This window comes from Culex pipiens, chromosome 3 (genome assembly GCF_016801865.2).
Source record: "Culex pipiens pallens isolate TS chromosome 3, TS_CPP_V2, whole genome shotgun sequence".
NCBI lineage: Eukaryota > Metazoa > Arthropoda > Insecta > Diptera > Culicidae > Culex > Culex pipiens.
In genome coordinates, this window is record NC_068939.1 from 131694555 (window position 1) to 131721071 (window position 26517).

The window sequence follows — 26517 nt, forward strand, 5'->3', positions numbered from 1 at the left end:
TGAGCCATTTTTACAAAATTTTCAAATCAACTCGAACATTTGATAATACTCAAAAACACAGGTTAAAAACACTTATTATAATAAAACAAGGATCAAACCCTAAAACTGCCAAAAATACGTACCGTAAAACGGGGTGACTTTTGATAGCCGGGGTGACTTTGGTAGGTTTGAGATTTTTCCGCAAAATGAAGAGAACAAATTAAATACGTACGGAATGGTTTGGAACCATACTGATCAGGGGAGAGGTACTCAAAGTACCTCAAGAAGAACTTTTCATAACATTTTGAAAGGTTTAAAAAGTTAGTTAACTATAAATAAAAAAAATGTTGATGAAAGGCAATATTTCAAAGATTTTCTCAATGAACATGATTTTGAATCGGAAAACGGAATGCATTTTCGGATTTTTTGGACAATTTTCCACTAGGAGAAGGTAAATAAGTTTGTAAATAATAAATAATGTGTGTTTTTGAAACATAATTTTAAAAAAAATCTCCAAATTTATAGGCAATTTCAGTTGCACAAATTTCATATAAATTGTGAAAAATTGTGATTCGTGCTTTTAAACAAGTATAAAATGCAATAGAAATCGATAATTTTATGAACATTACTATATTAAACAAATTTTAGGCAAAATTCCAACTTTCTCACAATTTCACCAAAAATGTATAAGTATTTTGTTAAAAAGCTTAAAAACTTAGTTAAATAAGTATAAACATAAATTTTTTTCTTAAAAATGTAATCGGCAATCATCACTAGTACATTTGACGTAAAAATAATGTTAGAACACCTTTAATCTGATTTTAACAAGAATAAAAACTATGACTCTCAAAGTCACCCCGGAATTAAAACTAAGAATTTTTAACGTAGCTATTTTTCCAAACATTATTGAAAAAACTTTTTTTCAGAAATAGTGCATGGGCTTGTTTTAAAAATAACAATCTTGAGAAAAACCTTACCAGTTGGAAAATATTCCAAAAATAATTTGAAATCCTATCAAAGTAACCCCAGTTTACGGCACATATTTTGTTTTGAACTGTTCAGAAAAAAATCGGGTACCCAGAAAATCAATGTTGCCAATTTTTTAATATTTTTTTCTCACAAAAAATCAATTTCCAAAAATCTATATCTTAAATTTTGAATTTTTTTTTTAGATGATTTAGGGGACAAAAAACCGCAACTTTTGAGCCATAGTATGGACAATATTTACAAAATTTTCAAATCAACTCGAACATTTGATAATGCTCAAAAACACAGGTTAAAAACACTAATAATAATAAAACAAGGATGAAACACTAAAACTGCTTAAAAAAACGTACTTTTCCCTGATTCTTACATGACTTCAAAATCAATTTGTTGCAAATTGCAAATGAAAAGCCTATTTTTTCTGCTAAAGAAGAAACAACTTAGAATCAAGAAGTGATGTTCAAATCAAGTTTCCACCAATTCTCACGCACTCGGTGAGTTAACCAATTTCTATGAGTTATGGCCAACTTAACCTCACATTACCCGAAGATTGGCTCTCGTTCCGTCCCACAACAGCACCGCGATTTACGGTGACACAATTTAGCAGCAATATTATTTCATCTTCATAAAGCGACTGTCCACTGCTGCCAGGTCAGATGCGAGAGAGGGGGCCCGTCTCTGTTGTTGATGTCCCAACATCGCGAAAACAAAACTAATTCATCACACTCGTGGTGCACGCTCTCTTTTGGTCAGGTTTCGGATGGTCTCCGAGGTACCCTGAGGTCGACCACGGGAGGAAGGGAGGGGGCAGCATCCGAACGATGAACCGGAAAATGCTAATTAAGAGAATGTCTGATGTCTCCGTCGGGTCGGGTTGGTGCCGGTTTCGGTCACTTTAAAGGGTTGTGTACCTAATTTCAACCTATTGGATTATGTTTTCGACCTAGGTTTTGATATCGATATCGAAAACCTTCATTTCTTATTAAATTTATACAAAAATAAAACGTAAAATTCGAGTCGAAAATAGGTACCTTTCTCCCCAGCTGCACGACCTGCTCCCCTGCACTGCTGACTGACTGACTCGAATCGGGGCCGGTCGGAATGGTTTGAACCAAGATCCCCGAGCTTGTTATTTGCGGCCAGGCCAGGCATGTGGCCGCTCAGTTCGAGCATGATGATGACACGTCTCCTGGGCACCGAAGATATGTTGCCCGAAGGTGAACGAATTTTTGCACCAGCAGTTCACTGCAATTGGCTGTCAGTTGCTGCACACGTGTGCACCAATTGGTGCACCGCAGCCAGAATGTCGGCTGTCGATCAGAACATCTGGCTGCCAAAAATTGGCAACCCCTAAATGGACAGGAATCACACTGAATAAAAAGTTTGTCAAGTCAAACAAAATTGCTATGGTCAAATTTCACTTTAGCTTTTTTAAAGTAATTTGTACATTTACCATTGTCATTATAGAATCATTTACGGACATTTCGGGTTTTCAATATAATTTATTTATTTATTTATTTTGTATTCTTCATTCAAGACAAGATATTCTACGTTCAAGACAACAAAATTTGGAATAATTTTTAACTGTATTTTTTTCTTCAAAAATTCACATAAAATATGATTTTATTAAACAAACAAAAAATAAATCAATAAATAAATGTGAAGGCTTGATTTTTTCCTACAGTTCTGTTGAGAATTACAATCCACTACAAACGTTTAAAGCAGGGGTGCTCAAAGTTTGGCGTGCGGGAAAAATTTGAAGCTCGCATGAGCTTGCGGGCCAAATGTGAAAAATAGTTTACTTGAAAAAAAAATACTTTATAACAATCTATAATTTTTTAAAATACATTGATCAACTGAAGTTTTTTTTTTATTTCATGTATTTATAACATTTTCGCCATTTCAGAAAAAAAAATTTCAAGCAGTTTTGTTCAAAAAAGCTTCTTATCATTTGGCTCAATTTTATAAAAATCAACGAAACCAAAAAATTATAAGAAAATTTGTGTTATTAAAATATGTGAAAATTGTGTTATTTTATTTTAAATAAAGTCTAAAGTTGCCAAATGACTCTTCAACAATTATTCCTTCAATTTCAATAAAATTTTAATAAATTTCGGTACCTGACTCGAATGTTAGTCAATTAGATACATAATCCACATAACAAGAGTTCGAATCCAGAGGTGGAATATTTCTAAGGGCAATATAAGTTTGAGGCCCATCACAGGCCCAGAAAATTGTGTGTTACAACTTTTGAATAAGTATGGAAAAACCTATGTTTTTGATATTTTTTTCATTTTCCTACTTAAGTCAAATTTGAAGGTATAAACTCATTTCCAAAAATGTTTGATGAAAACCTAAAAGAATTACAATTTTCAATCACATTGAAACTTCCAATAAGGTAGATATTTCAACAACATATTTGTGTCGTGTAATCGAGATCAACACATGAATTACGCATGACTTTTATATAAACATGCTTTTATATAACAAACCCTAATTTTTAAGAATTGTAAAATCACTTAAGTGATGGGTCAAAGGGCCATTTTACATAATCTTTAAAAATTGGTCCGCGGGCCACAAAAAATCACCTCGTGGGCCATACTTTGGTCACCCCTGGTTAAAGGGTCATTCTTGTGTAAAAGTTGCTAAATTTTCCGAATTTTTTTTTTCAATAGCGCATGATTTAGTTTAAGCGGTGACACCTTAGAAAAACAGGTCAAAATGGTTAAACTCATCTTTTTTCCAAATTTTGTTATGCAAAATTTGTATAACTCGTAACGAATACATGCAAACCCCTTTATTTTTTAATTTGTTTTTGATTTTGTCTACTCTACAATTTTTTAACAACATTGGTTCATTATAAAAATTAACCCTGCAAAGTAATAGAAAAAGACATTTTGAAATGAAAAAAATGTTCTAAATTAAAAAAATATCCTTCTGGGTTAATGTGGATTTGAAAAGGAAATAAATTTCCCTTAAAATTACATGTTTCAACATGTTTTACAGTTGGCAGAGTTTTTAAAACTGTTCTAGTGTTTTTTTTTTTCGATGCAAAATACGTTTTTTTTTTCGAAAATTTGAGTGCGCTATCAAATCGGGCGTCCAATTTTACATAAAAGTCCTTTTGATTCAAAACTTCCTAACCATCACCATTTCAGGCTGCAAATTATTGAAAAACGCATGTAATGCTCGTTTTTACTAACCTTATCTTATATCTTAAAATAAATAAGGCTAGTACAATTTTTTATCAAACTATTTGTCTGACCACAATCGAGACTAGAAAAAGTATATTTGAAATTTAAGGCCTAATTTAAAAAAAAAGCTTTATGCATTATTACAATTTGCAAAATATTTATGAATTTTTGTAATTTTTTTCTAAAGTTTCACATCTATTTCCGATTAAAATTCAAAAATTATAAATAGATTCAATAGCTTTGAGTTGAATAAAAATTCTGCCCATTGATTTTTGAGGAGACAAACTATCGAAATAAAATTTGCATTGTCCTTATTGAATTATTAATATGTTTGACTATGGTAATAAAGTATTAGAACAAAAAACAAAAAACTAAAAATAATATATTAAAATAAAGTAAATCCAAAGTTAGGCTGTTACAAATATTTTTAAAAGTTTTTGTTGCACCCTTCCCCCCCCCCCTCCCTTCAAAAACAACCCGAAGAATCATGGAGCAAAACATTTTTTTTATTTTCAAAAAACTTCAAAATTACAATGGAATTTTAATTGCAATCAACTGAAATCAATTGAAAATGCATTCCCCTATGTTCAGAATCATTTTTAGCATCTTTGTGTTTGTTCAAACATCTATTGAATGTAGAGGTTTGGCCCCGGCAGTGATATTATTGAATAAATACGAGGATATGTTTCCTCTCTGAAGGTTCGTTTAAGACTCACTTTATTTTACAATTCTACAGTCGGTTCTCTACCTACAACACTTCTGAGAACCGACTTCTCATCCTAAATGTCGGCGGGAGTCCTAATCCCACGCCGACGCTAGACGAACCGTAATAAAACTTTATTACGGTCGCATCCTGCATTTCCAAGCCACATGCTCATGCGCATCGTCAACACGCATTAAGTGCGTGTAGCGAAGGACGGAACGAAACAGAGACACAAACGGTCGTTCTGTTTAGCATGTAACTTGGGAATGTAGTGGTGGTGATTACCACATGAATTTAGGAAAAAATTTGTTGTGCAGTGTCGGAAGATTATTTTCTTTAAATCTTACATTTTTCTTTAAACTTATGCTTGCAAACAAACAGAACTAGTGTAAAATGCATTTAAAACACTTTTTCAGTCAAATTTTGAAAACATGGCTTGTTATTCCAATTTTGATATTTTTTTGTCCCCCTATCGGCCTCGTTACAAAAGTTTGAGAAATAATTGCATTTATCATTAAAAAAATATTGACGCATAATCACTGTTATAGAGCAGTAGTTTTTTTATAACTGTATGTTAATACTTTTGGATTTATCTAAATTTCAAAATATTTTTTAAAGATGAAAATCAGTTACACTTAAAAAAATAGTGAATTCATCAGGAATTGATGAAATTTTCATTAGTTTCTGAGGATTTTTTTTAAATTAAAAAAAATTGATTATTTGAAACCAAAAAAAAGAAAAAAAAACCAGCCAAATTTCATCATTGTTTTACTGCGTAGTGAATAAATTTCATATGATTTATCACTAGGGTTAGTGAAATTTCACGATTTCGCGGACAGCGTGAAATCCGCGAAATTCGTCTTTTTCCGCGAAATCCCGTGAAATTTTATGTTTATGTGAAACTGTAACGATTTTCTCAAAATATTTTATCAAACTCAAATAGGAATAAACAAAATTTAAAGAACTACTGTAGAATTAATCTTGTTCTATTACTAATATAGGGTTTGTGAATTTTGATGATTTCACGGACGGTGTGAAATTCTTGAAATTTATAAATTTTCTTAATTTTTTTTTCAGATAACATCAATATTTTAACCATAAAGACTATTTCAGTAAATTTTATACAAGTAAGTTTTCAATTGAAAAGCTTGATATGAATCATTTGAGAATTGTTTAGATTTTTCAGATTTTTTAGGAACTAACAAAATTTAGTGGTATTTTTTTTCGTTTTAATATAAATGTTACTACTATTTTATTTGAAATGTAAAATTTCAAAAGAAATTAAAAGAAATAAGCTTTGCTTCATCCAAAATTAAATGCAGAGTATTTTTTTATCTTTGAAATCACCTTTTAAAAACATTTCAGATTTTTTTCTAAGTCCTGTTTTTTAACGATATTTGATTATTTGGGTGGATGATTCCCGTGAAAGTTAAAAAAAGCCATCTTTTTTTGTTTTCTGTTCTCATTCTGAATAAAAATTTCGATTTCGTTACAAATTATATTATTTTTGCCTATTGATTTTAAATTTAGTTTTTGAAAAGAGAGACTAAATCCTTATAAATTATTTTGAATGGGCTGGAGTCGCAGAAAATTCAAACAATTTAACTAATTTTGGCTGGACAAGATTGTTGAATCTTGCTTTGATATGAAATTCAATTAAATGCAAACTGATAAAACAGAAGCATATCAGCGAAAACGTTTTTGCTTTATTTGTCGAATATTAAAAAAGTAGTTCAATAAATGATATAAAATACGCATGCCCTACATTACAAGCAGGTGGAAACTTTTTTGAAAATTAAGAGATTTTTTTATGTCAGGTTCAAATTGAGTTATGATTTATTTAATTTATTGAAGAATAATATATAATGAAGCATAAAAAGCAGTTTCTGTAATTTAAACAAAAAAATTTCAGAGTTATTTTACCATTTTTCATGTTCCGCGAAATTTGCGTGAAATTTGGTGTTTTGAAATTGAGGATCCCGTGAAATTTGCTATTTTCGAGCGTGAAAAATCACTAAGCCTATTTATCACCTTATTTCATTCATATTTCTTTTATATTTCACCAAAATAAACATTCATGGAATCGATCTTAGCTATGTTGTCCCGATAAAATACTTATGATATTTTATGCAGCATATCCCTATAATGCCCAAATTTTTTTTTTCGAAAATTTATATTTTTCCCGTGTTTAGGAGGTCATTTTGAGCAACTTTTGTTCTACGAAAAACTTTACTTCTCTTGTTTTATGTTTTTCTTGTTTTATTCTTAGTATTTTATTTTGCATTTATCTTGTTAATTTTATGTTTATTTTTGGTAGTATTTGGGCTATTCTATCACCTAATATAATTAAATTTTGCCTATCTAATTTTTTCACGTTTTTGAAGTCACTTTTTTTTGTTTTTCACATTTTCTGCTATAGAATGGCACCATTATCATTTAAATTTAAAAAAAATGCATAGAGACATAGTCTGGGACACTACAAAAATTACTGTTTACTTCATTTTACTGAAAATATAGAAAATGTTGGTAAAAAACACAGCCCCTAGAAAAATGACATTTTTAAAAACATTGGCAAAGTCACATAAAAAAAGTTAAACTTCCAACAAAATTTCTTAAATTTTAAGAGTTCTTCTTTCCAAGGCTTTTTAAAGATCAAAAATTGGTTGAAAAATTGATTTTTGGCGATTTTTTAGATCGAAGCCCGTCTAAAGGCGGGGTTAGGTTGTAGAGGGATATCCTTGTAAAACATTATTAAACTTGAAAATTTTTGCCTTAATGTTCTAAAAGAGAGTAACAGTTCAAAATGCTTTTATTTTGGTCTTTCTGGGTACTTACATGTTATTTCAACTTCACAGCTAAATAAGTAGTAATCCAGCTGCGTGTAAAAAGTCTGGGAACTTGCATATTTTACACCTTGCAAAACAACGCTGCCCCCTAATGTGGTGAGTTAGTTGCCATAAATTGCTTTAACACATTGAGTCCTTCTCATTGGACGCTCAACGCTCCACCTGACCCTTCAATCAAATTGTATCTCTAAGCTCAACAACATTCTGCAGTCTGGTCTGGACTCCATCATCATGATGCAACCTATAGCTGCCAGCCAGAGCGACCTGCTAGCAGGTTAGTTTCGGGTATCGCGGGAGCCAATAAATCAAACTCATTCGAGTGAATTTGATTAGATTTTCGGGGGATGCAACTCTCTGTTATTCTCGGCAACTGTTGCTGAACTGGGCTTCGTGTTTTGGCTGGCTTGTCCCCACAGGGGAGCGAGCTCTAATCCAATTATTTAGCTGGGATTGGTGAAGAGATATTCAGCGAAATTCTTGGGATGATATAGTTATTCTGACAATGATTTCTAAATTGGAAAAACAAATTAGCTTGAACAAGGTATGTTCCAGGTTGTCACCAAGGAAGCGCACAACAATTCCAGTTTGCAAAATAAAAACAACCTCGCCGCGAGCGCTGGAATAAATCAGCAATTAAGCACAAACGAATCCCATTTGAATTCCGCTCTCCCCCACTAACAATGCGGCGCACTAATTCTGCATTCAGCAATCAACGTTGACTCAGCACGTGGCTGGACATGGCCGCGCTTCGGCGTCCAGGATTAGTAAACACAGCTCTGGCCGGATTAGTCAGCTCTGCGAGCGACTTCCTGATACGCCCCAAGGCCAGTCCTTCAGGGGGACAACTTTTGAACAGTTTACATTTTCACTCTGGCTGTTTTTTATTTGCCCTAGCTGTTAACTATTCGAGAACTGCCAGTAGACGTGCCAGTATGCAAATTTCTCCAAACAGTAGTGTCTTACTGGGGCCCGACTTTGTAAGCTGATATTTCCTGGAGAACCGCCGCGCCCCTGTCGGCCGTAACAACCGAGCTCAATTTACCTTTTGATCGTTATTATTATTATTTTCGTTCTAAGCTTAGCTGCCCCGGCATGCCCGGTTAAATAATAAAGGTGTTTTCGCTTCAAAACGCCGCTACGTGCCTGGCATAGCCCCCCGACGATCCAAGAACCAGACCGACCGAGAGAACTTCTTTGCAAATGAAGCGAGAAAAGTCACACGAATTAGGTATGCAAAATGTAGCGCAATACCTATCATCGGCGAAATCCGAGATTTGCTCGGGCTGACACGTTGCGATATGGACGGAATGTCCCCCGTAACGTGGAACCATGTAGGACGGTCAAATGGAGTGACAATGTTGCGAGATAGAATCCCGATACGAAGGGGCTTATCGGCTGTGCTGCAAAGTGTGCAAAGCTTAGAGGGGACCGTGGAAGGAATTTTAACTTTTAAAGCTTTCAAATTATCTAATCCTATTTGAGCAGAATAAAGTATTGAACATTGAAACAAAATTAATGCAACACAACACACTCACATTCTTTATTGCGACTATAAAAATCTAATAAAAATGTTTTCTTTTATTTACAGATATGCTTAGACATAGGAACTATCCAATTAGACAAAGGTAAGACTAATGTTATTAGCTTTTAATAATCACTATATCGACGCTGTCGTTGTCGCACGTCGCTTTTTGACGTTCCGACTAAAACGCGTTTTAATGTTTGACCTTGAATGAACAAAAAACAGAACACAGAATGTAAACCAACAACAAACACGTTTCTGTACATTGCACAGTGGTCCAGATCGCAGAATAAAGGGGAAAATGAATTTTCTGAAAAATGGTGAAGTTTTGGAGCTTTGGTGTCTTCAGAAGAATTGTTGTAAATAAAAAGGGGCAACTTTAGGTTTGGTTGAAAATTCGGGTAGTTCACGATCAGGGTGATTTTGAAAATGGGTAATTCTCCGCCAACTCACACAGCAGTTGCCCCGACCCCTCTTCGATTTGCGTGAAACTTTTTACTAAGGGGTAACTTTTGTCCCTGATCACGAATCCGAGGTCCGTTTTTTGATATCTCGTGACGGAGGGGCGGTACGACCCCTTCAATTTTTGAACATGCGAAAAAAGAGGTGTTTTTCAATAATTTGCAGCCGGAAACGGTAATGAGATAGAAATTTGGTGTCAAAGGAACTTTTATGTAAAATTAGACGCCCGATTTGATGGCGTACTCAGAATTCCGAAAAAAACGTATTTTTCATCGAAAAAAACACTAAAAAAGTTTTAAAAATTCTCCCATTTTCCGTTACTCGACTGTAAAAATTTTTGGAACATATCATTTTATGGGAAATTTAATGTACTTTTCGAATCTACATTGACCCAGAAGGGTCATTTTTTCATTTAGAACAAAATTTTTCATTTTAAAATTTCGTGTTTTTTCTAACTTTGCAGGGTTATTTTTTAGAGTGTAACAATGTTCTACAAAGTTGTAGAGCAGACAATTACAAAAATTTTGATATATAAACATAAGGGGTTTGCTTATAAACATCACGAGTTATCGCGATTTTACGAAAAAAAAGTTTGGAAAAAGTTGGTCGTCGTTGATCATGGCCGTTCATAGGGACGTGGCGTTACATCGTGCTGCCACCTGGTTTTTTTAAGCGCAAGAGTGTAAAAGTGCTGAGTCATCGTCTAAAAATAGACGGCGTCCTATCTCGCCCAGCAAAATGAAGTCGATAAAGTAGTCGGTTTCGATGAGCAAAAGTGGAAAATGTGGTCTAAAAATAGCGACGCCATCCCCCTATGGTCACCCGCGACAGACACGGACGACGAAACAAAGAGAAATGCAAAAAGTAACTTTTTCAAAACTTTTTTTCGTAAAATCGCGATAACTCGTGATGTTTATCAGCAAACCCCTTATGTTTATATATCAAAATTTCTGTAATTGTCTGCTCTACAACTTTGTAGAACATTATTACACTCTAAAAAATAACCCTGCAAAGTTAGAAAAAACACGAAATTTTAAAATGAAAAATTTTGTTCTAAATGAAAAAATGACCCTTCTGGGTCAATGTAGATTCGAAAAGTACATTAAATTTCCCATAAAATGATATGTTCCAAAATTTTTTACAGTCGAGTAACGGAAAATGGGAGAATTTTTTAAACTTTTTTAGTGTTTTTTTCGATGAAAAATACGTTTTTTCGGAATTCTGAGTACGCCATCAAATCGGGCGTCTAATTTTACATAAAAGTCCCTTTGACACCAAATTTCTATCTCATCACCGTTTCAGGCTGCAAATTATTGAAAAACACCTCTTTTTTCGCATGTTCAAAAATTGAAGGGGTCGTACCGCCCCTCCGTCACGAGATATCAAAAAACGGACCTCGGATTCGTGATCAGGGACAAAAGTTACCCCTTAGGACAAAGTTACACGCAAATCGAAGAGGGGTCGGGGCAACTTTTCCCGATTTCGTGTGAGTTGGTAGAGAATTACCCAAATCTAACTTTTTAGGATAATTTTTGGGATAGTTGTTGGGCTTGCCAATCCAAGCAACTTTGTCGAAGACACCAACGTTTTATCTCGTAATCTACGCCTTCTACGACCAAATTTGTAGAAAGCAAACCTTAAAATATCAGTTTTTGAACGTGGCAATTCAGGGTTAAGTTTTAAAGAAAAGTGATATTCCGGGCATTTTTAGAGTTTAGAGTGTGTGTTACATTTTTATTTTTTGACAAGTGAATTTGGACTCAATAGGGTTTTAGTGCTCCCTGGCGCTTAAAATTTGGCTTGCGCCTTTTCAAGATATTTGAGTTTTAAATTTGCATCTTTTTTTACCTTAAAATGGCTGTAACTTTTGACCCTTAAGTCCAAATTCACTTGTCAAAAAATAAAATTGTGTGTTTTTAGAGCTCTAAAAGTGCCCCCAATATCACTTTTCTCTAAAACTTAACCCTGGATTGCCACGTTCAAAAAACTGTTTTTTTAAGGTTTGCTCAGATGTTTTCTATAAATTTGGTCGTAAAAGGTGTAGATTACAACTTTCTACAAGATAAAAAAAAAATCCAAAAATTATCCTGAATAGTTAGATTTTCAAAATCACCCTAATCGTGAACCACCCTTATTTTCAACCAAACCAAAAGTTGCCCCTTTTTATTTACAACAACTCTTATGAAGACACCAAAGCTCCAAAATTTCACCATTTTTTCGGAAAATCCATTTTCCACTTAAATTTGCGATCTGGACCACTGTGCATTGTCCTGAAGATTTGTTGAATTTGATTGCTGCAGCCATGGAATCCCAAGTTATAATTGAAAATGTTTACGGTTGTCGAGCTCGTGCCTGTGTCAAACGCGTTCTGACCTGAAATCCCTTTGCCCTTTGTCGCACTTGCATCAATTTTCAGGGTGTGTCAAGTTAGCACGACAAGATTGAAATTTCTTTTATATGAAAAGTGCAAAAATGCACAGAGTTTTTTTTTCGGTATTTGTGAAATATCTCAAGGGGATCTGTGAAGGTCAAAAGGTGAGGCTTGTGAGCTGCACAAAATGGCGTTCTTAACTCAATTTGGCCCAACATGCACGTGCGACAAGTTAGCCCGACAACGACGATAAAGAATAATTTACTACAAAAGAAGCAGCCCTTCTGATACAAACTAACTTGTAAAACGCCGCCTCTAAACAGGTTTTTTTTTAACACACCGGAGATTGTTTTTATCAATTTGGGGTGCTGCAAATATTTCAAATAAAATGCATATTCCTGCGTTAATAAATAAATTCAGCATGTTTGAGCAAGTTTACAAAAAACTTTGATTGTTTGTGAATTGTATATGTACAGTATCGCAAAAAAAGCAAAAACCATTCACAAATCATTCCTAAAACATTTTGAATAGTAATGATTAGGAAACAATTGTACTTGTGTATGACGCATTTTACAACACTTTTGCTGAACGTTAAAACCATGTTGCTCTTCATGAACAATGTGTTGCTAATTGGGTTTAACATCTAAAAATGATTTTTGATGATTTATGAAATTTTCACAAAAAAATCATAGCTCCAGTACCAGATTTTGCACCATCCTAAACACTAGCGCAATTAATGTCTTTTTATTTCGATAAAATAAATCAAGTAATTTCGGAAATAAAAAAAATACATACCATAAACCTAGGTGACTTTGATAATATCAAGAAAATGTTGAAGAATAGCATCATTTGAATATTCTCAAAGTTCTATGATTTTGTGAATAAAAATTAGTTCGGATAAGAAAATGGAATTCATTTTCGGATTATTTGACATTTTTTTTAAATGAGAGGACAAAATTAGTCTTAGTAATTAATTTGATGTGTTTTTGAAACTCAATACGAAAAAATCTCCAAATTTATAGGCTTTTCAGTAGAAAAAAATCCATACAAAATGTAAAAACTTTTGATTTGTGCATTGAGTTCAGTTCCAAATGCAATGTGAATCGATAATTTTATAAATAAGACTAATTTTAAAGAATTTAAGGCAACATTCAGACTTTTTGACAATTTTACCTTAAAATTTAAAAAATCATAACAAATTATATAAACATAGTAAACTTAATAAAACATAGATTTTTATTTATTGATAACAGCAGAAACCTTAGTACATAAGATGTAAACACTTTAAATCCGTTTTTTTTTACAAAAAAAAATCTATAAATACCAGAGTCACCCGGGGTTGAGAATAAAAAATTAATCGCTACTATTGTTACAAATGCTATTGAATATTCTTTTCCGAAAAAAACTGCATGGACTCTGTGTGGCCTACTTCAGTACATTTTTTGAAAATAATAATCTTTAGACAATGTCATTGTTTTGGAAATTCAACTTTCAGTGGTTGATGGTCATACAAAAAAGCGATTTTTTCCATGTTCCTAATTTTGCCGAAGACACCAAATCAATCAAAGAATTTATTTATGATACAGAATTTTGAATATTTTGTATGACCAGCTCGAAAAATTGTATGGGAAAACAAATGATGCAATGGTCAATGTTACATCCAAATGAAAAACTACAAAATTCAAAATTTCGAAATACAAAATGTGAAATTCGAGAGAATAACTCATTTCTACTTACAATTTGCTTTGCATTAATCTATTATTATTATTATTTAAAGTTTTTTCTCTCGGTTCCGGTCAAAGACGAGCAGGGGATAATTTTTTTTTTCAAATATCAAGCCAAGTTTTAAAATTTTTGGAGTAAAAAGTATGACAAAATGCTTTATATATTATTACAGTTATGCACTTCCGAAATTTTTCAAAATATCAATAAATTTATGAAAATATGATTTTCTTGAAGTTTTATGTATTTTTCTGATCTGTGATCTGAAAAATTCAAAATTTGCGGATAGTCTGAGAATGTCTTATTTGATTACAATTCAAAATAATTTGTAATTCATTTAACACATATATTCACAAAAAAGTTATCAGACCATTAATACAACATTACTAAGCTTGAGTTTCATTGGTTTCAGTGTGTGATGTCATTATTTTTTTAAAACATGTACTCCTGAAGATAACCAAAGTTTGTTTACATCCGTAGGAAAAAAGTGTTTCGAATTTGTGGATTTCAAGGGTCAATGTCTTTCTTTAAATACATGATATAAAACATAAATCAAAAGATCACAAGAGAAGCTTTCACATGAAGGAAAAAGCAAATCATTTTGTTAAATTATCGATTTTCTATGATTTTTTGAACATTGGCCGATCTGTAAACTGTTCCGAATATGAGGGATGACTGTAACAGGAATTGCGATGAGATATCGTGGCACCCGTTTTTTGAAATTGTAATCTTCAAATTGTCATATCTCAGCAAGATTTTGACAAAATCGTTGCGTGTGTGCTATCTTGTGATACGTCTGCTGTAAAAAGATAGGACGTGTCTCAACACAAGCACGAAATGTCACCAAATTTTATTCTTGGCAGTTGAAAACGAAAATTACAAAAATGCTAAAATGTGGAATGTTTTACCTTTTTTTAACAATTATCCAAATGTTTCAATAGGTTCAGTGTATTTAAGTACGAAGAACGTTATGATACCCTTTAATTGCCAACATTCTCACCATGTTATCACCAAACACCATTCTTTACGCCAAGTATTCAATCAGCAAATTACCTGCACCATCACTAAACTCACTGCTCGCGTGTGTGTCATATCATTATCGCACGGCATCGCATAAGCGGCGGCCAGAACGATGCAATTTACTTGTTTCCCATCGGCCTGTAATAGAACATAAAACCACCGCCATACAATCTTTGAAGATAGCGCCCCAAGAAGAGGTAGGTGAGAGATGCAATCGCGATGCTTCGCCGAGATAAAACTTCATTACAAACCAGGTTCACACACGCACACGTGGACCGACTGGACGCCCACACAGAAACCTTTTTAGTGGTCGAAAGTGAGTGAGAGAAAAAATGTGTAATTTTCTAGAGTGAGGTTTGAATAGGGCGTACTTGGCCTCGTCTTTAAACGATTTTGAAAAATTGCTGAATCATCAATTTGTAAGTCAAAAGTCGAAAACAAAATTGTTTACAAAGTCTCTTAAGAGTGGTTTTTGAAAACTCACTCGAGACTTACTTGCAACAAGCTGACGTTCCGTTCGTTTTTCACCTTTTGCTCAGCGACACGAAGATCAATCGCAATCTCACCTATGATGAAGGCTCTTTTGCTGTGGGTATATTTCCCACCTATTCACTTCTTCTTCTTCTTCATCGTTAGATTCCAATCCCCAGCTGATGGTTTGGATCGTTCTGCTAGCAGCCGCCAGGTGCAATTACGCCATCTTCGTACCATCAATTACGGTGCCCCAGGCAGGTTGTACTCACTTACACGCTTTCGTACCCCTCGCGGCAATTCCAGCGATCCCCTCGCCGTTTGATTCTGCTCCCAAACGATTATTGGTGGTGATCAGCGATGATCAGTGATGAGAAAATCGTGTTTGAGAATTTTTCACGATCAGCATTAGAGAGTGTGGTAAAAAGTGAGAGAGCGAAGAGAGTAATTCTACCGCCAAGCTTTTCCCATCCCTGCCCCAGCCTCAACAATTTTGATTGGGCATTTTTCTCTCTTTTCACGGTCACCTAAAGGCGAAAATGTTGAGGCCACGGCTGGCTGGCTGCTGGCCGAGGAAGACTTATTACAGCACAGGTTTTTTGTTGTGTTTTGTGAGACGGTATGGCCGCCTAGTACAGTTTGAACAATTTCTTTTGGACCACCCTGGCCGTGGATGTGGTTTGGTTAGCCTCCCCGTAATTGGAACCGCCAATTGTAGATAAGTTTTTTTTTGCTGTAAGTTTCCGGGCAAGAAGTTAATGGTGTAACTGTGAGGAATTAATTGAATTTAGTGGACTGTATCAAATCAGACTGATTTTTTAATTAAGGAATTTTGCTGATACAAATGGATTGTATTTTTTTATTTCTAATAATAAGCTTAACTTTCAAAATATTCCAACAAAACTATAGCAAAATGCTTTTACAGTATAACAATTATGAATCCACCAAAATCCATAATTTCAATTCATAAATAAACTTATTTTTTTTAAAGGTTTTACATCGTTCATAAACGAAACCCTTTCAAAAAATTCAAAATTTTAAAAAGCTTTAGCTCCAAAGTTCCACAGTTGAAAAGAAATATTCAAAAATACGTTATACCTCAATGCCCCTGTTTGCAAAAGTGTCCCATAAGCAAATCGAGTGCACTTTTAGAAGAAAACAAAACTTAAAATATTATTCAAAACGGAGGAAATCATTTTATTTTTTTTGTGAAAACGCGTGCGTTTTTCTCAGCTTGCAGTTTTTGCATATGGGACATTTATGCGAACATGGGCACAAAAGACGTTAGAAATGCAAAGTACGGTTTTCAAATCATATTTTTTTTCAAATGAAGGGATCAGACACTTTCGCAAAAGTTTCATTTTTTATAATAAAAATCAAACGAAAAGTATGCAAGACATCATAGTTGAAAAATAGAGTCTAATTAGGTGAGAAAAACTCATTTTTCTCAAAATATAAATATTGAGTGGCTTTTTCTCAGCAACCAGCAGTTCGATCTACAAAATCTTTTAAAGAAAAATTGTAGCAAATTTTCTTAGGTTTTCAAAACTATTTAATTGCAGTGGATCTATCCTTTTATGAAATATTTTTGAGTTGCAAAAAAAACTTATTAATAGTAAACTATATCAAAACACATTTTCAAGTTGTTAATTTGCCTCTAAAAATATTTTTTCAAGTTTCTTTTTGTGTTTCTCTTTGTTTCGTCGTTTGTGTCTATCGCAGGTGACCGTCAACGGCCATGATCAACGACGACCAACTCTTTCCAAATTTTTTTTTTTGTAAAATCGCGGTAACTGGTAATGGTTACAAGCTAACTCCTTATGTTTTTATATAATTTTTTTTGTAATTGTCGGCTCTTCAACTTTGTTGAACATTGTTACACTCTAAAAAATAACCCAGCAAAGTTAGAAAAAACACGAAATTTTAAAATGAAAAGTTTTGTTCTGGATGAAAAAATTACCCTTCTGAGCAAATTCTCTACGGTCTTTTTTATAGAATTTTAATTTTTGTATTTTTTAAACCCAGCTGAATTTTTTTTGGTGCCCTTGGTATGCCCAAAGAAGCTTTTTTGCATCATTAGTTTGTCCATTTAATTTTCTATACAAATTTGGTAGCTGTCCATACAAAAATGATGTATGAAAATTGAAAAATCTGTATCTATTGAAGGAATTTTTTCATCGATTTGGTGTCTTCGGCAAAGCTGTAGGTATGGATACGGACTACACTGGAAAAAAAATGATAAACGTTAACACTTGTAGCCCCAACGGGGTCAAAAAAGTTGGAAATGCATTTTCACAGGCTCATACAACAATCGGAAAAAAAGTTGGAAATGCCTATTTTATTATAACTTAAGGTAGACGCATCTGTTTTGGATCTACCTTGTTGGAGGTGATTCTTGACATTCTTCCGGATCGAATGCCATAAGAATAATCCAAATCGGTTGAGTTTTCGCCGAGATACAGCCGGATGAAGTTGCATTTCCAACTTTTTTGACCCCCTTGGTGCTTCGCGTAAGTTTTGATCCCGTTGGTGCTACAAGTGTTAAAAAATTTTTGGTGATTTTTTATTTAACTTTTTTTCACTAAAACTTGATTTGCAAAAGGACATCAAATGCCAACTTTTCAGAAATTTCCAGAATGGGCAAAAAATCTTTGACCGAGTTATGAATGTTTTAATCAATTCTGATTTTTTCAAATATCGAAATAACGGTTGCATAAATTTTTCAACTTCATTTTTCGATGTGAAATCAAATTTGCAATCAAAAAGTACTGAAGTGAAATTTTGATAAAGTGCACCGTTTTCAAGTTAAATCCATTTTCAGGTGACTTTTTTGAAAATAGTCGCCGTTTTTAATTTTTTTAAATTAGTGCACATGTTTGCCCACTTTTGAAAAAAATATTTTTGAAAAGCTGAGAAAATTCTCTTTATTTTGCTTTTTTGAACTTTGTTTAGACGACCCTTAGTTCTAGAGATATTGCCATACAAAGGTTTAAAAACAGGAAAATTGATGTTTTCTAAGTCTCACCCTAACAACACACCATTTTCTAATGTCAATATCTCAGCAACGAATGGTCCAATTTTCAATGTTAAAATATGAAACATTCGTGAAATTTTCCGATCCTTTCGAAAACAATATTTTCAAAATGTTTAAACCTAGACTAACATTTCAAAAGGGCCGAACATTCAATATTATGCATTGACAATGGTAGGTTGTTTGGGTGAGACTTAGAATACATCAATTTTCCTGTTTTTGAACACTTGCATGGCAATATTTCAGCAACTGAGGGTCGTATCAACAAACTTCAAAAAAGCAAAATATTGAGAAATTTCTCAGCTTTTCAAAAATATTTTTTTCTAGAGTGGGCAAACATGTGCACTAATTTAAAAAAATGAAAAATTGCACATGTTTTCAAAAAAGTCACCTGAAAATGGATTTAACTTGAAAACGGTGCACTTTATCAAAATTTCACTACAGTACTTTTTGATTGCAAATTTGATTTTACATAGAAAAATGAAGTTGAAAAATTTTTGCGACCAGTATTTCGATTTTTGAAAAAATCTGTATTGATTCAAAAAATCATAACTCGGTCAAAAATTTTTTGCACAACCTGGAAATTTCTGAAAAGTTGGCATTTGATGTCCTCTAAAACATATCAAAAAATAAAAAAAATTAAAATAGGGTTTTTTTGCAAATCAAGTTTTAGTAACAAAAAGTTAAATAAAAAAACAACCAATTTTTTTTACCGTGCATCATACCTACAACTTTGCCGAAGACACCAAATCGATGAAAAAATTCCTTCAAAAGATACAGATTTTTGAATTTTCGCATATCATTTTTGTATGACAGCTGCCAAATTTGTATGGAAAATTATTTGGACAAACTAATGATGCAAAATGGCTTCTTTGGGCATACCGAAGGCACCAAAAAAGTTTCAGCCGGATTAAAAAATACAAAAATTGAAATTGAAGATAAAGACCGATTTCGTAGAGAACTGCTCAGTATTTAAAACAAAATTGTAATTCGTCAGCAAAATTTTAATCCATACTTCTGAATGGCTTTAAAGCTGCGAGGTTTTGTCCCCTAAAACATGTAAAAAATGTAAATTGATGTAAATGTAAATTGATTTTTTGTTAAAAAAAAGTCTGTTAAAAAATCACCGAGAAAAAATCCGTTTACCTATTTTTCTGAATAGTCCTCATCAATGCATACAACTTTGCCGAAGACACCAAATTATTCAAAAAATTCTTTGGAAAGTTACAGATTTTCTAATATTTACGTTCTATTTTTGTATGAACAGCCGCCAAAATTGTATGGAGATTTGTTTGGGTGAACCAATGACACAAAATGGCTTCTTCGGTGTCAGGGAATGCCCTCATAACGTTTGAGCCATATAAAAAAATACAAAAAATAAAAATGGTCAACATCGGCCGATTTCGTAGAGAATTGCTGAATTGTTTCATATTCAACAAAAACCTAAAAAACTTCGTGTTATACATTTTAAGTTGGCAAACAATTTATTTAGTGACATTTGGTTAAAAACTGACTGCGATATATAAATTTGAAGATTACAGTTTCACTTAGTTTACCAAATCGACCTTTGTGTGGGGCCTTGACTTGTCGAGTCATGAAAAAGACTGATCTCCAAAATGTATAATATTGAACTATATCAATATTTGAATTTTTAACTTGTTTTAAAAGAGAAATTACAAATTCCGGCCTTGTCATATACACGGAATGTATCATGAGAGTCATTATCCTAAATTTCAGCAAATTTGAGTGATATTTAAGCTAATTTGAGATTTAATTTTTTGAGACATAATAGTAATTCAAATTTAAGACATTCACTAACAATATCAAGGATTAAAAATCTTTGTGGATAATTTTTCACCCTGCAAAATTCCACCTGAAATGCTTTTAATTCGCCAAATTGTGATGCTCCAATTCCGCAACATTATTATGCAGAGAAGTGAAAGGTCGTCTTCATCGCCAAGCCGGGCCATGAACTTCACCGCGTCGTTTTGCAAACCGGTTCTTGCCAAAAAATTGGAAAGGCCTTCACTCGGAACCGGGCCACGGATATCACAACCACTGCTTTGATGCATCTCCGAAAAGTGCATCGCTCACTGACTGTCGAAACCGCTTTTTAGAAAGTTCTGTCGGGGTTCCAAGAGGTTATATCAAGGGAATGACAGGAAGCAAACAATAAAACCAAAATTAAGAAACCACACACGCCAGGGGGGGCACGTTCTGCTCACTGGAATGGAACCGTTAATCGAAGAAAGTGCAACCTGCAACGGTAAATTTCCATGCCGAGATTCCCTGGAAATGCATTCTGGTTTCCCACATGGTCTTTCTTCTTTTTTTTTCATTTCCTTGTTTTGTTTTGTTCAGTCACTTAAGAAGAATTATTTCTTCTTTTATCGTTCACCGGGGTACTTCCGTGTGAACTTTTTTTCTTTTACTCCGTACCAGGTGTGGACTGGACTCTGACTAGGGCTGTTTTATGCTTTTATTCTCGCTGATGTAGTCTGCTTAACTAGTGCAAAAGCTTAAAGCAAAGCGAAAAAAAAAGTGAGGAAAAATGCCGTGCAAGATTGACGACGTGCAAATAGCCGCGAAAACAAAACATCATAAAACGATAAAAATATTTATTGCACCTTGTATACTAAGGGGAAACCACCACACCAACACTTTGGAAACAACAACAACAACGCTGGAAGGGTGAAACATAGGGAAAGTATTTTTAAAATACATCACGGCCTTCGTTAGAGTGCTATCACTAATGCTGCTGGTGCAGAGCTTCGGCTGTCGGCTTTTGTTCTGCTTTCTAATTGGTTTTGCACTTTTTTCCCTTCTACTTCTTCTTCGTTTTTTTCTGCTTCACTTTTACCGTTTATTAATTTATGTTTTTGCTCGTTGTAGAGGTTCTTCTTCTTCTATCATGTTTTTTTTTCCTCCGCTCAAGGCCACAAACCGACCGTCGAGGAAGAAGGTCCAACTCTTCATTAGTTTGGTAGTAAAAATAAAGCCATAAATCGATTACCGCCCCCGACTTTAAGTGTAGCATTTTATGGTTGTTTAGACTAATTGGATGTTAAGGCTTTGACGGATCGGCCGCCGCCACTGGTGACCCATATATATCGGATGCAATTGTAGACTCAATTTGAGGTACCCGCGAGGGGTCTTGCCATAAATCAGGGATTTAGCATAGGTAACGGGGTTTGAAAAGATTTCCAAGTGGCAAAATGTCGTTTTTATCAGCACAAGTCGTACATTTATTTAAGCGAGTTTTACCGAGTTAAATACATATTTTGCGCAATTTTTTTATTTATTCATTTAATTTTTTTGTTATTCTGGAAAAAAAACTATATGAATTGTTTTTTCTTGCATTTATTGAATACACAACTCGACAGTTTTGAAGTTGATGTCAGTAAACGCCTCAGTTTCGTCAAGGTATGATAGATTTGGACTCCTGAACACGTTCCAATCGACAGAATTTAATTTTAGTGAATTCCCTGCAAATAAATAAAATTGTAAATTTGGGTCTAAATGCTATGGAACCATGTTAAACAACCATGCGTTCCCTCATATAAGCAATCATACGTACACTCTTATTTTTGCTACCTTCATAAATAAACGTGAGTGCGCGTGATTGCTTAAGATAATTCCAAAGAATTTGTACCCAAATTTACAATTTTATTTATTGGCAGTGGAATCCACTAAAATTCAATTCTGTCGATTAGAGCGTGCTCAGGGAGCCCAAATCTATCATACCTTGACAAAACTGAGGCGTTTACTGACATCAACTTCAAAAATGTCGAGTTGTGATATGAAAGAAAAACCGAAATGAATCAGGCAGGATTCGAACTCACATCTCGGGATTGCTGATTGCTGTGAAACAGCCCTTATTTTTGACTCGCGATATCGCGCCCGTGTGGATCAATCGGACCGCGCACTGGACTCCAATCCAGAGGTCGCCGGTTCGAATCCCGCGGCGGGCGCTCTAAAATTCTTTGTGTAAATATGGGTATTCGGCGCCGTCGCTCCGTGCCATACTTTCATACACTTAGGAGCCCAGGGCGGCGAAGTCCTTGTAGATAAAAAGGAAGACACTAGTGGTTGGTACTAGCAATGGTGGCCGACAGCTATAAAGTCAACTTCGTTTTTATCTAGGAAATTATTGGAGCAAAGAACCACTTTTGTGAAATAATCTGCTCTTTTCTAAAAAAACTTTTTTTGTATTTGGATAATCAAGAGTGTCTTTTGAAATGGCTTAAATCACTGATTGTGGAAGTTTTTATATGTTGAGCTGGGTTATTAAATTTCCTAATTATTTTTATCGCAAAGAGGTGAAAGTTTCAATTTTCAACATTGAAAATCAAACAAATAGTTTCAGAGTTAAAAAATGAAGGTGAATTAAATTGCAAATTTAAACTAAAAAATACGAATTTTACGAAATAAACTAAATGACGGTGAATTAAATTGCAAGTTCAAAAACGGTTGTATTTTTTCTGAAACATGGGTCATTCTCCGCCAAATAAAAGTTTAAAAACGGTTGTATTTTTTTTCTGAAACATGGGTCATTCTCTTCGAATTGCGTGAAACTTTGCTCTAAGGGGTTATTTTGGTTCCTGATCACGAATCCGAGGTCCATTTTTCGATATTTCGTGACGGTGGGGCAGTACGACCCCTTTCATTTTTCTGGTTTTTTTACTAAGACACGTTTTTTAGTGATTTGTAGCTCGCAACCGTGAAGAGATAGAAATTTGGTGTCAAAAGGACTTTGGTGTAAAATTAGATGCCCGAATTGATGGCGTATTCAAAATTCCGTAAAAACGTATATTTTATCAAAAAAAGTAAAAAAATAGTTTTAAAATCACTGCCATTTCCCGTTACTCAACTTTCAAAAATCGTGAGACATGTCATTTTATGGGAAATCTAATATACTTTTCGAATCTACATTGGCCCAGAAGGGTCATTTTTTCATTAAGAACTTAGTCTTAGTAAAAAACCAGAAAAATGAAAAGAGGTGGTACTGCCCCACCGTCACGAAATATCGAAAAATGGACCTCGGGTTCGTGATCAAAAACCAAAATAACCCCTTAGAGAAAAGTTTCACGCAAATCGAAGATGGGTCGGGGCAACTTTTTTCCGATTTCGTGTGAGTTGGTGGGGAATTACCCACATAATTTTTCACAACATTTTAAGCACTCCCATTAACACAGAAAATATTTCAGCAGATATGATTTTCCTTCATGAAAAAAAAATCAAATCAAATTATTCGCTCTACAGCATTGTATTAACTTGAAAACGGTGACATTAATAAAAAAAAAATGTTTTAGCATCAAAAATTGATTTTGAAATCTTTGTTTGTTTTATAAAGAATATCCTTGGATCTAGATTTTTTGCTATCCTAAAATCAATTTTAATGCCATAAAATATTGAAAAAATCACAAAATTTTAAAATATGAATTTAGCAAATAAACTTTTAATAATTTACGAATTAAAAAACCATGTCATTATTTTTCCTAAAAGTCCTATTCATAACTTGAAACTATTCGCTATAAACCGAATTGGTCATTAAGTACCTTCTCAAGAAAAAGGTTTTGAAATATTTACCTGCCTATTTTGATGACTAGTCCGCAAATTGTATGAAGCCTTGAATGGAAAAACGAAGGATTGCATTCTTAGGCTTCATTACTAGAAAGGGTGGCAACTCTTGGTTTGGTTGAAAATTAGCGTGGTTCTCGATTAGGGTGGTTTTTAAAATTTAAATTTTCAGGAATATTTTTGGCATTTTTTGTCTTCTAGAAAGTTTTCGGGTTTGCTAATCCAAGCAACTTTGTATAAAGCAATTCCCCACGAAAACAGCATCATTCGAAAAAAAGTTCTCCGATCGGGCTCAAAACTTTTCTGGGGGTTCCTTGGCCGAAATAATTAGACCCGTATTTTTTGTTTGGCCATTAGGGTAACCTATGCCGTGTTAGGATGGTCCAAAAAATGGCAATTTTTGTCGATTTTCGCAAAATCCACTTTTTTCAAAAAATCATATCTCCGCGCCATTTCATCCGATTTTATACGCAGAAAAATGTTTTGTAGAATCAGCCTGTACAAGGTTTGTTTCAACAAAAATTTTGTTGAATATAATCAACGCCGATTTTGCGTTGAAACAAACCTTGATTTTCTCAATTCCACAAAAATCTTTTGTTGTTTTGAAAAAGTTGCTTTGACGTTTAGCGTTGATTCAACAAAAATCTTGATTTTCAAATCAACAAAATGTTTTGTTGATTCAAATATGCCTTATTTTTCTGCGTGTAGCTGTCTTAGACGCAAATGAAAAGTGATTAGTTTGGCTGTTTGGGAAAAATAGTAAGAAGTTTCAAAAATCTAGCTTAACATTTGAAAAGGTCGTATGAAAACTTAAAATGACGTTTTGAAGGTCTCGTAACCAAAGAGCTTATGCATTAAAAATATTGTTACCTGATTCCTCGTAAAATTTTACATAATATATCAAAAAATGGTGAAGTTATATTTTCAATACTCTAAGAAATAGGAAAAAAGAAATTTTTCGTGATTCTAATATCCGAAGTGATTTTTTTTTCGAGCCCTTCGGATAACCGAGTCTACACAAAATATGACAAAAATCGGTTTTTTGACTCAATTCTGAGCGCAAATTAAGATTCAGGGGGCAAAATTACATAAATAAGCATATAGTTGGTAAATTTTCCAATTTCGTTAGGGTGGTTTCCATTCAAGAAATCTCGAGTTTACAACTCTGCTGAAGCTCGAAAACTTCACATTTTGTTTTGAAAATACATTTTCCACTTAGTTTTGTGAGCTGGTCTGCTGTATGGTATAAAATATATATTTTTTGACTATTTTTAAAAGAACTTTAAATTTCAAATTTCAAATATCTCAAATATTTTTTTTTAACGTAGGGATCTTTTAACTTTATTGAATAAATAAAGTTCAAATTTCACATAAGTCATTGTTTCTAAAGAGGTTTAAAACATTATGGTACCACACATATGATTTTATTTCTTGCTGAGTGATGACTCTGTTCCAGTTTATTACTCAAAACATGGCCCTCTTTTTGCGGTGAAAATTATGAATTTAAATTGAACTTCGCTTTGTAATTTCGGACGAACTATAATCTAAATGTTTCTCCTCATTCATTAAAATGTAATAATCCCTCAAAAGAAACAAATTTCCCTTGGCCCTGATTAGTTTTGTGCATCTATTTTCAGCATTATAATTTTCCCTACATTTCTCCTCTCACTCTCTCACTCTCTCTCTCTCTATCATAAATTTCTCTCAAAAGAGGCTCCGATTCCGTTCTTTGTTTGCGCCTCCATCTTTTCGTTTGCTTTTGTTGTTCTCTCAATTCCCAAACGCCCAAGCCGCGATGATGTCTGTGATAAACAAAAACGCTTAAAATGTGTCACATCCACTTTTGATTTGTGCATCGTGAGCGAGCACAATATATTTTTGCGAACGACCGCAGCAACAACAACACAAAAGCGCAATATCATTCCACTTTCTTTTCCGCGACCGAGGCCTCTCTCTGCAAAGGTGAGATTTGGCACTCGCGGAATGCGCTCGCGCTAGGTGAGTTTGAAAACGCGCGAAATTGAAAAATCTGTGTCCGGATTTCCGTTATAAATTGCGCATGCAAGCGAATGCCGGTAAATGTTTTGTCTTGTTTGCAGCAAACAGCTTGTTGTTGTTTCGGATGGACGCGCGCACACCGCTGGAACATGGGAATTTTCGATTGAAATTTTGTTTTAACATCCCTGTTTTAAGCAAAGTGCATTTTGGCTGGGTTTCCACCTTGTTAACAGTTTAACTAATGTTATAAAAGAGGTTTTTTATAAATGAAATGTATAATTTCAACCCTTCGAAAAACGAAAATAATCATAATATTTTTTTAAATGTTTGGTGAAAAAAAACATCAATTTTTCTTAAAAATGCCTTTTCCAATCCGATGATTATTTGCCCAAAATATAACTCCACCTTGCAACTGACATTACGCTTTAATGCCTGCAATTTAACCTTAACCCTGTTGGGGCTGTTAAGGGTAATTGATCATTAGCCCAAGAACGACGTGGTGAACGTTTTCTCTCCGTCATGCATTTATGCGATTTGATTTAGCATTTCTTTTATTTTGTTCCACTTCCGGTGATTCTTATAATCTTAAAAAAATGGGTTAAAAATTCAATTAATAATTGATTTGTTATAATGG

General features: G+C 33.8%; 1 protein-coding gene across 1 annotated transcript in view; it reads left to right on the forward strand.

Annotated features, from left to right (window-relative positions):
- LOC120420876 (extracellular serine/threonine protein CG31145-like) overlaps positions 1-26517 on the forward strand; it is a 103331-nt gene that overhangs the window by 18999 nt on the left and 57815 nt on the right. The window contains exon 2 of the mRNA XM_052709221.1: positions 9295-9331. The gene's annotated coding sequence lies outside the window, so the exon portion shown is untranslated. The remainder of the gene's footprint in view (positions 1-9294; positions 9332-26517) is intronic.